This window comes from Myotis daubentonii, chromosome 10, assembly GCF_963259705.1.
Source record: "Myotis daubentonii chromosome 10, mMyoDau2.1, whole genome shotgun sequence".
Lineage (NCBI taxonomy): Eukaryota > Metazoa > Chordata > Mammalia > Chiroptera > Vespertilionidae > Myotis > Myotis daubentonii.
The window spans coordinates 40,696,892-40,710,487 of NC_081849.1; the positions used below are offsets into that span (position 1 = coordinate 40,696,892).

At 34.4% G+C, this 13,596-nt stretch overlaps 1 protein-coding gene across 7 annotated transcripts in view; it reads right to left on the reverse strand.

The window, feature by feature from the left end:
• PCLO (piccolo presynaptic cytomatrix protein) overlaps positions 1-13,596 on the reverse strand; it is a 285,323-nt gene that overhangs the window by 166,975 nt on the left and 104,752 nt on the right. The window lies entirely within an intron of this gene.

The window sequence follows — 13,596 nt, forward strand, 5'->3', positions numbered from 1 at the left end:
AAACTGAGGACTGAAAACTCTCTCAAAATATGTACAAATAATTATAAGGGAGACAGATTATATTCAACTAATATTATTATAGAATTCTTCCCTTACTGATTTACGTTGTGCTTTTTCTTACATTATACTTGCTATCATGTACAAAGTAAAAGCTATATGTATAGCTTCTAATTGTTACCATTTAATGAGTTCTTATTCTGTAAAGTATACAATTGGAGGTTCATACAAAATAGTATTGCATTCATATGTTTCATTGTCTTCTGCAAAGTTCAATTTCAAAATGATTTTCATACTACTACATCACTCTTTTCAGTTGCATAACTTAAATTATTTAGAGACAAAAATCACTTACTGTTCTAAGATATTATCAGATATATTAAGTTTCATTTCTTACTATAGCTCCCAATTTCTTTAGAGACATAAAAAAAGGTTGCTTTATAATGGCTCTTTTGAAATCTGTAAGCCACTATAATTCTTATTTGCTGATCTAAAAGAGTAAAGACAAAAGTCAAATATTTAACTTCAGGAAAATGCTGTCTACAAAACATTAGTATGTATTATGGATTAATTTGCTCTTTGTATGATCATCCAGTACCAATTCCCTTCTTAATTCCTTCTTAAGCAGCTCTGAAGTGAATTGTGGCTTTTTGATATAAAAGTTTAGGGGGAAAAAACCTGATTTGATCCCTTATGTCAAATACTAAAAGCTCCAGCCCATGTGCAGAATTGTCCCTGGAGGAGATGCTTGCATATTATTTACAGAAAATCAATGTTAATCTCTGCTGTGGGTTTAAAAACTTGGTAGAGCCACATTTAAGAAATCTTCATTCAGAACCTGATATTTTAAAAAACAAAACAGACACAAAGAGCTGGATCACTGTGCCATTTTGTGAAATGGATTCTAAAATCCAAATTCAGCCATGTGTTAACCATTTCCGTCCAGGGCATATCCTAATGTAAACAAGGAAATTTTTAGTATACCAAGAATACAGGTTTAATTACAATGGCAATTCTGTTTTTTTAATTCTTTATTGTTTAAAGTATTGCATATGTCTCTATTCTCCCATTGACCTCTCCCTGGCCACCCTACCCACTGTCCCCCACACATGCCCTTACCCTCCTTGTGTCTGTGTTCATTGGAAATTCTTGTCAATTTAAAATATGATTATTTTACCTGAGTTTTGGAGAAATATAATTCTTACAAAATTCTCCTCTCTTGCTACTTTCAGTATATAATACCACAGTGGCACACAACTCTTGTTAAAAGGTGTGTTGAGGAAATTAACACAGTGACTCTTTCAAGATAGTATATTCAGTATTTTCACACATTTGAAGTTCAGATAGGATAAAAGGTATGTTCTAATTAATCTTATTATAAAACACTTCATTCTCCTGATTTGAAATAATGCTTAATAAACATACAAGCAGTGATAACCCACACACTACTAAGGTCTTAAGGCAAAGAAAAGGCAATAGTGCCAATCTAAAAGAAACAGAATTTAACCTTACAGTTTCATTGGCTACTTCAAATTCATGTTTTGCTTGATATCTCGTACATATTCATTTAAACTTAATATTTTTAATCATTGCTATTTTGTAATATTTTTAACATGATGTTGCTTTACTTGGTCTCTTGGCTGCATGATTGACTTGCATTTTGAGTAAAACTACAAGGCAAAGCCTAATTTTTTTTTTTTACTGTCACCAAAATTAATCTGGAAACTGAGGTTACTATTCTTAGTATGTTACAAATAACTATGACAACTATGTAATTACTAGAGGCCTGGTGCACAAATTCCTGCACCAGTGGAGGGTCCCTCAGCCTGTCCTGCCAGATCGGGCCGAAACTGGCTCTCCGAAATACCCTGAGGGGTCCCAGATTGCAAGAGGGCACAGGCAGCCCAAAGGACCCCACCGGTACACAATTGGGGCCAGGTAAGGACACAGGAGGTTGGCCAGCCAGGGAGGGACCACGGGAGGGTTCTAGGGTGTTTCCAGCCCATCTTGCTCAGTCCCAGTTGGCCCAACCCCAGCAGCAAGCTAATCTACCAGTTGGAGCATCTGCCCCCTGGTGGTCAGCACATGTCATAGCAATGGTCGACTGGTCGACTGTCTGCCCTCTAGTGGTCAGTGCACGTCATAGCAAGCAGTTGAGTGGCATTAGCATATCATGCTTTGATTGGTTGAATGGTCAACCGGTCAACTGGACATTTAGCATATTAGGCTTTTATTATATAGGATTCTGTATATTTCTTTCTATTTCTATCTATGGTGTACACATAGCATTTGGAAAGTGTATCTGTAATACTTATTCCATCAAGGAATGCACATCAAAGTAGGACGATTAGGACATGAGTAAAAATAAGTATACTAATAATTTGCTTCAAAAAATAAGGAAAATAAAAAGAATGCAATGGATTCAAAAGGATTGTCTGATGAATCCATTTAGAACATAGATTTAATACATCATGAGTCTCACAATAGTATTTTTTCACCAATTAGAAATGTTGAATGGATGGTCTCAAATATGTGTCTCTTTTTTCTGCAGCCCTAGAACCAAAATTAGAATGCCAACATAATCAACAAGGACATTTAATATCAATAAAGAACTGAAAGACAGAGAAAAAACTTATAGTAACACCAAAATTCTATATTTCTTTAAACATGTACGTTTAATTTTATTTTTTTATTGTGAGGGTAGAAAAACTCAGGGCAACAGTAAAATCTAAAGTGGAAATGAGAAAAGAAAAATGGACCAACATGAGTAAATGAAATTTCATTTTGGACAACAAAAGTCATTGTCATTATCATACATCACTAAATACAAACACAATTACTGGAATAATTTGCTTCACAAAAATAATTTGGGAAATGCTCTGTAAACACCTAAGAAGATGTAAAAATCTGTGGTTCACTTTTTTTTGCATTCTTTACCAAAAAATAATCCCAAAGATTTTTTTTTTAATCAATATAGTCAGGAGTTTAATTAAGATGTATTATATAACTAGGTCTAAAAATATTATCTGTACTTTTAATTCCTCAATAACTATACCATTAAATACTCATAATGTTTCTAGTCCAGTGGCAATCTGAAGATAAATTAATCAAGATTCTTTAAATTATATAAGAATTCAGTGCATAATAAACCATTGCCATATATGATTTTCACTAGCTGAAAAGATTTTACCAGACATACCATTATGTAACACTTGCAATTGTGAAACACATGACTATTTGTATTTTGCCTTATAGTTAAATATCAAGTTATGGTTTTCTCTTTGAAATAAAGACAGTCAGTTAGGCAATAAAAAAATATACACTATAAATTATGTATAATGTATTATATATATATATATATATATATATATATATATATATATATATATACTGAAAGCATTTCTATTATTTACTTAGTTTACTACATAGAAAATTACAAAATATAAATGCTTATGTAGGCTTTTTAACATACTAGTTATCAATATGGATGCTCTCAGACCATTTCTATTTGTTTTTCTTTGTTTTTAAAATAGATACTACTTTTAGTATACTCATAGTATCTTGATAGTACAAAACATAATAAAAGTTTATATTTCAGCCTTAGCCGGTTTGGCTCAGTGGATAGAGCATCGGCCTGCAGACTGAAGGGTCCCAGGTTCAATTCCGGTCAAGGGCACATGCCTGGGTTGCAGGCTTGATCACCAGTGTGGGGCATGCAGGAGGCAGTCGATCAATGATTCTCTCTCATCATCAATGTTCTCTCTCTCTCTTCCCTCCTTTCCCTTCCTCTCTGAAATCAATAAAAATATGTATTTTTAAAAAAGTTTATGCTTCATCTAGATTTTTAATGTATTAAATAAATGCAGAAGACTCTGTAAAATCAAAAACATTTCATTCAAAGTTTTAATATTAATAACCAGTATATCAATATTCATCCAAGTGGGAAAAATTCTGTTAGTTTATAAAAACTGTAACCCCACTTTGATCAAACATACTAGAACATATTCAATTGTCAGCTAGTACATGTTAATAAAATGTATTTATTTTAAAATTAAATAATCAGGGCTTGTTCCAAACAAAATAAACCTCCAAAAATCCATTAATCTTAAGTGGAGAGTGGGAAATGAAGGCAATAAAAACACAAAAAAAGGATGCTGCTGTGCTACTCAGCATTTTTCCATCAATAAGCAATTTGCTTTATATAACAGTTCAGCTGTAACTACAGCAACAATACCATTAAGGAAAATCTGAGAACTTCAGGCTTGCCTATTTATTTTTCCAAGTATCTTTTCTGAAGCATGATAATAAGACCTACAGCAGGTTGAAATTTGCCATTAGACTTAAAATGAAAGGAAAGCTATGGTTGCAAAATCTACACAGCATGCATATTTGTATTTGAAAAATTTTAATAGCATTTTCACAAGAACTTTCATTAAAAGACCAACTGGACTGATTTTTGAAGTTTATATAATTTCCATCAATGAGGTATTTAAGCAGAGACTTGGTTGCCCCTACTCAAAATTCTGTAAAGAAAAAGCTAGCAATCAAGGAATTGGTACTACTAGTATAATACCATTGAGTTTCCTGCTTACTATTAAGATTTTGAGTCAACAATAAAATTTTTACATGGGTTTTTGTTTTTCTGTTTATTTGATTATCGTTCAGAATGTTATTTTTTTTTAAGCTGAGAAATAATTACACTAATAATCTTCTTAGAAATCACTATAACTCATTGACAGATCCAAAAATTGGGAGCAATGTTACCTGCAAATGGTCACTTGTATCAATGTCACTTACAGTCTTAGCATTAGGGTGTTCTATTTATTGAAGACCCATGCACTCTTACAATTCAATTTATATCCTGAAAATCATGTTTTGCTTATTAAATGTCTAAATTATTTCCTTTTGTCCTTGAAAGGGAAAAAGACTGAAATCACAGTTCATGCATTCTTTTTTCAGATTACAAAATCAGTTGTTCAGACAACACAATTAGGATATTAGAAATCTGTGATCACTCATGAGACTGCAATGTGCAACTATATGCAATAATGTACTTATAATATTTCTATTCTTATTCCTTGCTTCCTAAAAGTGAATAAGATGTGTGTCGACTCTTTTCCTTATCATACTCTTTTTGACTTGAATATACACTTACTCAGTATGTTTGTTCCCTTTACAAGCATTGAAACAAAACTAACTCATATCCAAAATACATAATTGAAATATTGGGGTTCATCCTTCTTTAATTTATATGTAGTTATAAGAATTATATCAGAGTATATTAGAACATAACCACTCATATAAAAAGTAAGAAAAAAAGGCATTTAATTTTAAAGGAATTACTGAATATGAAGGGTAGGAATCAATAGCAGATTCTAATAGAATATTGGATACTGTTAGGAACTTGTACTGAAGTTATCACTCTTAGGTCTAAATTAATCAGTGCTTCTGTCCCTACTCATCTCTTCTTTTATGTCTATGCTTATTTCTCTAAGACCCTCACACCCTATACACCCACATGAAGTCTCTGTTTCATTCAATAGAATCTTTAAATGTAAGTTTCTATATAATGTAAATTACATTAACAGAAATTTCTATAATAGAAACATGCCAACTAAAGTCTTGTATTTTACACCAGAGATTCAAGCTATATTTAGATTATAATTTCATACTCCTAATTGATATTCTTTTTCAGTCAATTCTTCTTTGACTAAAGCAGGATAATTTTTCTAGCCACTTTCTCATCACAGTTCATATGTATTTTCCTAAACTAAAAAGTAATCTCAGAGTGTTTGGTATTTTAAATACCATTACATAAATAATATATAAATACACAAATGAATTATTTCAAATACCTCTGAATTATTACATGAACACAATTTTATCAGAACTTATTCATGAAAATCAGAGGCTTAGTTTCTTTTTATAACTATATATATGCAAATGAATATATATTTATATTTATGCAAAATATATATTTATTTGCATGGATAAGAACAAAATAGTGTTCATTTCCCTAATATCTTCCTAACTCCCTCCCTCTCTCCTTCCCTCCCTCCTATCTATCTCTATCTCTCTCTCTCTGGATAGAGGGCAGCAGGAAGAGAGGAGGTATGAAGATCACTCCCAAATTTCTGGCTGGATTGTTGTATCATTTACTAAGATAGGAACAACAGGGAGAAGGAGATATTTGAATATCCAATATTTTAAAGGCATTCTTTAATGTATCAAGTGATGATGCTGAGTTCATTGTTCCTATGCGTCTGAAGCTCAGAAAAGAGATATGATACGGAGATACACATTCGGGAGTAACAGCAAATCTACAATGTTTTAAGCTATGGAAGTTGATGAAATCCAAAGAAAAGGACATAGAGTAAAAAGACATGAGGAGCTATAGCCAACCCTGAAGCTGTGTAACATTCGGAAGCTTGGTTGAAGGTAATGACTTACATCAGAGCCTGGGAATGAGCAGGGAATGTCATAGGTAGAACGGAAAAAGAAGCATGAACCATGGAAACCAAGGAAAAAACCCTGGCCTGTGTTTCCAAGTGGTTAGAGCATGTTGGCGTATGTACCAAAGGGTCACGGATTCGGTTCCCAGTCAAGGGCACATACTGAGATTGTAGGTTGGATCCCCAGTCCTGGTCCGGGCTTGTGCAGAAGGCAACCAATCGATATATCTCTCTCACATTGATGTTTCTCTGTTTCTCTCTCACACCCTCCCCTTTTCCACTCTCTCTAAAAATCAATGGAAAACTATCTTCTGGTGAGAATTAACAAAAAAAAAAGGCAAATAAACCAAGAAAAAGAGAGTGAGGCGAAGCAGTCCTTGCCCTGGGTGGGTTGATGGTGCAAATAAACTGGATTCCTGAAATTTATTAGAGACTAGCAAGAACCAATTGTTTTGGTAAATTGTTATAACAGAGTGGTTGGGATATGGGAAATGCAAGCATAAAATATAAGTAACACATTAGAGAAGTTTCATGGTGAAGGGTAAGTGGAAATAAATCACTGCATGAAATGAATATAAATTCAAGGCCATAAAATCTGAAAACAGATATCCCGGATTTGGAGACAGGCTCTGCTAGTTCCTCGCTGTGTGGATTTATATAAGTTACTTAATCTTTCTGTGCCTCAATGACTTCATTTTAAAACTGGTGACAATAATAACTTCATCAGAGGTTTTGTGAAAACACACACACACACACACACACGACATATGTGGAGTTCTTAGAACCATATCTGATAAATAATGGATATTATACATATTTGTTATAGTTTAGTTCAACATGTAAAAATCTTTAGCGCACTCAAATGCTGATTGACAGAGTCCAACATAGAAGAAAAAATGAAATATATTTATCATTATCTTTAGGAGGAGAAATTGATGATTCTAATCATCTCATTTTTGCTTAAGAGAAGATTCTATTTTTATGAGCATTGATCACTTTTATAATAAAATACTAATTATATTTTAGAAAAAATGCATGTCATAAAATTGTGCATAATTATATATGTTGGGAAAAGAATAACAATGATAAAAGCTATTATATTTATCTACTTTTGTTGAAAATCTTACATGTAACTATATATATATATATATATATATATATATATATGTATAAAAACAGAAAAAATACTGCAGGAATATTTGCCAAAATTATTAACAGTAGCTAATTATAAGTGACAAGAGTTATAGAGTATTTTGATTTTATTTGCTTTGCTCCTGTTTATTTTCTACATTTTCTGCAATTAATATTAATTATATATTTGTAAGTGGAAAATGCTACTTAAAAAATTAAAGACATTTTTCTCTGGATCCTGGAAGTCTATAAATTAGGGCTTGATCAGAACCCAAGCTACTTAGCTGATACTGAAGTACGGAACCTGGGCCACCAATCTCGGGCCACCAATCTCCGGCCACTGAGTAGAATCAAATCCCTGAGGTAGAATCAAAAATCTTGTTAGCTATATATTGCTGTCCAAACAATGTTCATGAAATACAAATCTGTGTATGACAAGCTCCTAGAATGGCTTTCCTTCCTTATGAATAAAACTGTCCATTTGTAAGCCCCACCACATGCATTCAGAAGCAGAAGGTCAGCGAATGCATTTTCTCTCTCAGGGTTAAATGTTTTTCATTTTTCACAGTTTATTTGCTTAGAGGCCCTTTCTTTTCTCACATAAAACTGGTGACAATAATAACTTCATCAGAGGTTATTAGCCAAGTTTTGCCTGTCCTTCAGAAACTGTTTTGTTAGCTAGTACTCCCAAAGCATACTACAGTAAGTTTCTCTTTGTGTATGTCTTCTCCAGTCTCAGCCATTTAAATACAGGACAAGCCCTGGCTGGTGTGGCTGGGCCAGCGCTCTAACCACTGAGACCCCGCCAGGGCAAGGCTTCATCACTTTCTGTTGCCTAACAGCCTCTTAGTAGTTGTAAGTCACCAAAATATGTGAAATTCAATATACCCTTGGGAGAGATAACGGGCTTGATACCATCTTAGAATCCTAAGATTAAGAGACTGTTACATCATTACACAATTAAAGGGGAGATAGAAGCAAAAAGAAAATGCAACAGAAGATAGACTTTCAACATGCATTAGACAATCCAATTATGTAACTAACATCTTTGCCCTAATTTCCTGCCTAAAAGAGCAAATTTTTGCTTGACATAGAAGTTCAGTTTCTCTGGTAGCTACTACCAGAGAGTGAAAACAAAAACGAACAACAAAACAAACAAACGAACAAAAACCCAATGTGAGTATCCTGGCCCTTTTTACTTGTTTCTTACAGTAATAGTAATTACAGTAGGGAACATTTTTTTTGAGCAGTGACTATGTGCCAGACACTGTTCTGAGTGCTTTACCTAAGTTAACTCTTTAAACCATCACAACAATTCTATGAGCTATGCCAGGTTATTATTCTCATTTACAGATGAGGAAACTGAGGCAAAGAAGGGAACAATAACTGCTGAGATTACGCAGTGAGCCACTGAGACAGGATTCAGGCCCGGGCACTCTGGTGCCTAAGTCTTTGATCTTTCTTAAACAGTACTCTAAAGTGCTTCTCACAGTCAATGACATTAAACGTAGAATACTTCTTTACTGACATTACATAATTTGTACCAAATACTTCTGTGAGCTTGGTGGGCATAAGTCAGTAACTCGAAACCCATCTCGAGTTCTAGCCACTGTGAAGGTTAAATGTCTGGGCTTTCAGTGCTAGGTCTACACAAGGAAAACAACCTAACTTTTGGGGTGGTCAGTCATCCTCCTCCACGAGGAAACTAACCTTGGTACTTTTATTACTAAATCTGTTTATTTAAAATATATATTTTCTTATTTCAGAGCTTAGTGTTTTCTTTTTACTTTCCTATACACATATACTCTAAAAAGTTCCATATATTTCTATAAAATATACATAAAACATAACCCTGTGTATCTCTGAAATAAGTAAATGTATTTTGTAAATAAACAGATTTAGTTATAATGGTATCAATGGATTTTATCAATGAGATACTGCTTACTGATATAAGTGTTATAGACAATACTCTATAACAAATTATCATTTGAAATTTATTATTGTGAAAATCAGGCTAAATAAAAGCTAACATGTTACCCATAAATGTATCATGGTGAACTAGCTAAAGGATGCATAGTCATTATCCTTCCATTTCCTTAGCAGTGATATAACAATCTTATACGACATTATGAATTAGTTCTTTTTATAAAGTTTTTCCCCTCACAACAATACAGGTTCTTAGAAAAGGTCCTAAAATATAACTCTTTTAAAAAATATATTTTTTTATTCATATCAGAGAGGAAGGGAGAGGGAGAGATAGAAACATCAATGATGAGAGAGAATGAGCTGCCTCCTGCCTGCCCCCTACTGGGGATCGAACCCGCAACCTGGGCATGTAACCTTGACCGAAATCGAACCCGGGACCCTTCAGTCTGCAGGCTGATGCTCTATCCACTGAGCCAAACCAGCTAGGGCTAAAATATAACTCTTTTATTTTACTGTAAAGAACATGTGCTTTTTATCATGGCCATGGTTAAAAAATCGTTTCCTTCAGACAATTGTTCTTCGCACACTCTTTAGTTTTGCAGCGCTACACATTCTTATGTCTATCTCCTTTTTAAAAGTGCAGGAACCTGGCAGTGTTCTAGCACCAGCTCCCATTTGTTTTCATGCAAGTGCACCGTCTGGGGAGATAATCAAACACTGGGAGCAGGTGCTGCCCTCCCCACTGCTCCCCGAGTTCCCCATGTGAAAAGGACATGGCACAGGGTTGGACACCCACTATCAGAGGCCCAACAACAGATGGACCGACTAAGATGAGCACTGCTGCCAAAATCTGGAAATGTCAAAATAAAACACAACACAGAGGTTGAGGGAAATGGGAAAGTAGTATGTGTGAAAATGGAACCTGAAATTAGAATCAATGTTGAAGAAAGTAAGATTAAAAATGCGTTTTCAGTTTCTGCAAGAATTCAGTTCACGTGTGGATGTTTTTAAAAAGAGAAGGAACCGGGCCCTTATTTTTTGTACATGTGCTACAGAAGCCAGGCGGATGCTTATTTTCTGATAGTCTGTTTTAATTATCTTAGCTTTCTTCTGTTTATTTAGGAAGCTTATGCTAATATGCAAATATAGAGGTCTGCGCTGTTAAAGAATGTGTGTTTTTGTTGTTTTTTAATCCTCACCTGAGGATATTTTTTTCCACTTTTTTTTTTAAGAAAGAGAGAGAGAGAGAGAGAGAGAGAGAGAGAGAGAGAGAGAGAGAGAGAGAGAGAAGAGAAGAAGGGAGAGAGAAACATCGATGTGAGAGAGACACATCAATTGGTTGCCTCCTGCATGTGCCCCAATCGGGGCCAGGGAGAACCTGCAACTGAGGTATGTGCCCTTGACCAAGAATCAAACTCGAGACCCTTCAGCCCAAAGGGTCTGCAGGCTGATGCTCTAACCACTGAGCAAATCTACCAGGGCTAAAGAATTTATTTATTTTTTAAATCTTGGCTTCAAAGAAAGGTTATTGCTTGGACAACCGGTAGATTCGGGAGAGGGTAGAGATGAAGAGTTGAGATGAGGTTGGAGAAATAGGTCTATTATTGGTGGGCCTTGCAAGCCAGGTTCATGAATATGAAAGTCATCCTTTAAAAAGAGAGAAATCACTGCAGTGTATTGAGTAGAACAATGTAATGTATGACATGAAGAAAATAAATATTAAGAAAATTGTTCTGAGTGCTATATAGGGTAGATTGAAATGAGAGAAAGGCTCAGCACTGACTTAGCTGAAAAGTATGCTAAATAAAGGGAGGCTGCAAAAACTGCATATCAATGTTCCTTTCAGACGATGGGAAGCAATCAAAAAGCAATCCTAGAACCCAGGGCAATTCATGTGCTTGACTTTCTGGTTTATACCATGTTAGGAGTGCGTAGTCCTCACCTGAGGAAGGCTTAAAGTGGGTACAGGAGGAATCTGGCTCTGTTCCCTTAGTGAATAAACTTTGGCTCCATGCGTCTAAAGGAGAACAAGAAAAATGAAAATCTTTCTGAAGAATAAGAAGACAAATAGGCCTCTAAAATTGATTTATTAAAGTATAAGAAAAATAATTAGAAAACAATTTGGCATGTTGATAAAATGTTTAAAAATGCTTTCTATGAAGTAGGAGGGAGAAGATCTGGAGATAAAAATACATCTTTTATAAGGCAAGGAAGATGGGTGAGGAGAGGAATAATTGCAGTAAATTAATAATGCAGTCATAGAGTTAAACTGTATTTTGATGTCAGAAAAGAAAGTATAAACTTTAAAAAATTTGAGTGGAGTTGAAGAGAACAGAGACAGAAAAATTAAGTTGGTCAATGAAAGGACATGAAATAGCTAGAGAATGAAACCAGAACTGGAACAGGAGCGGTAAGCACAGGCACATTTGCTGAAAAGGACTAGCGTATGCAGATGTTGACTAAGCTCCAGGAAAAATCAATGCAGAGAGATATAACTATATTTATTATCTTAAAATCATTATACCATGCTTTTCTTAAGGAGATATTATAATTCATATTACATTTACCGCCGCAAAATGAGATTACGCTTCTGTATCACTGCATTCTAGATAATATTTTTACACATTTTCAGAGAAAAGAGGCATTAAAATACAAACTGTACACAACCAAGTTTCTATATGATGACATAGAAATACATTACATAAATATAATGTACTGGAGGCCCAATGCACGAAATTCGTGCAAGAGTAGGCCTTCCTTCCCCTGGCTGTCAGCACTGGCTTCCCTCTAGCACCTGGGACCTGGGCTTCCCTCACAGCCCCGGCTTCATCTGTAAGGTTGTCTGGTCTACTTAGCATATTATGCTTTTATTATTATAGGTAATATAAAGACTATTCATGTAATAGTAACTATAAGATTTTCATGGGAAAAATATCTTGACAACACATTTCAAATTGCTAAGCAATAAATCTAAATGAAGAACTCCAAAATGGAATAGCTGTACTATAAGTGCAACACTCTAAAATGCATAAAATTGTTTATAGCAGTATTATTTATATTTTTATAAAAACTAAATTAGAAGCATGCTAAGGGCTCCAAAATAAATTGTCATGCACTGACAAAAAAAAATCTATGTATCAAAATGTTTACAAATGTGTGTGTGTGTGCGTGTGTGTGTGTGTGTGTGTGTGTGTGTGTGTGTGTTTTAATCCTCACCCAAGGATACTTTTTCCATTGATTTTTAGAGATTGGAAGGTAAGGATGAAGGGGGAAGGAAGGACGGAGAAAAGGAGGGAGGGAGGGGGAGAGAGAGAGAGAAAGAAAGAAACACCAAGTTGAGAAACACATTGATTGGTTGCCTCCCGCACTTACCCCAATCGACTGGGGCTGGGGATGCAGCAACCAAAGTATGTGCCCTTGACCAGAAATTGAACCCATGACCCTTTGGTCCCTGGGCCGATGCTCTAACAACTGAAAATACCAGCCAGGCCTTTAAAATATTTTAACGCCACAGAAAACGTGTAGCACATAATTCTGTTAAGTGAAAAATAAAATATAAAATTGCAAACATGTATAGCTATTAATAAATATCTATAGAATCTCAGAATAAATGTGATGAATAAAGAAAATATGTAATGTTAAGAATAGTTGCAACATCAGGGAAATCAGTTATGATTTCCAGTTTTGTTCCATTGTCCAGTTTTGTTTTGGTTTGCTAAATAATTTTATGTATTTTCTAAATTTTCTACCATTTTTTTCTATTATAATCAGGAAAAAAAGATTAAAATGTCAAATTTTGGTATTCTGTTGAAAGTGTTTGTGCATTTTGGTATTTGAACGGTAATATATCAGACAGAATTACATACTTTTAAAATATGCTTAGTAGGGTTATATTTAAATCATTTTTACAACCACCCCATTTTAAGTGGGGATCTACAAGTCACCTTGAAAACACAGATATTAAATCTTAATTGATATTTTAAAGAAAATACTAATTTGCTTTTAATTTCAGGGAGGAGTTCCATGTAGCATGAGTCAGTGGTTTATCATTTGCTGTGACTACTATACAACTGTTTTTTTGTTTGTTTGT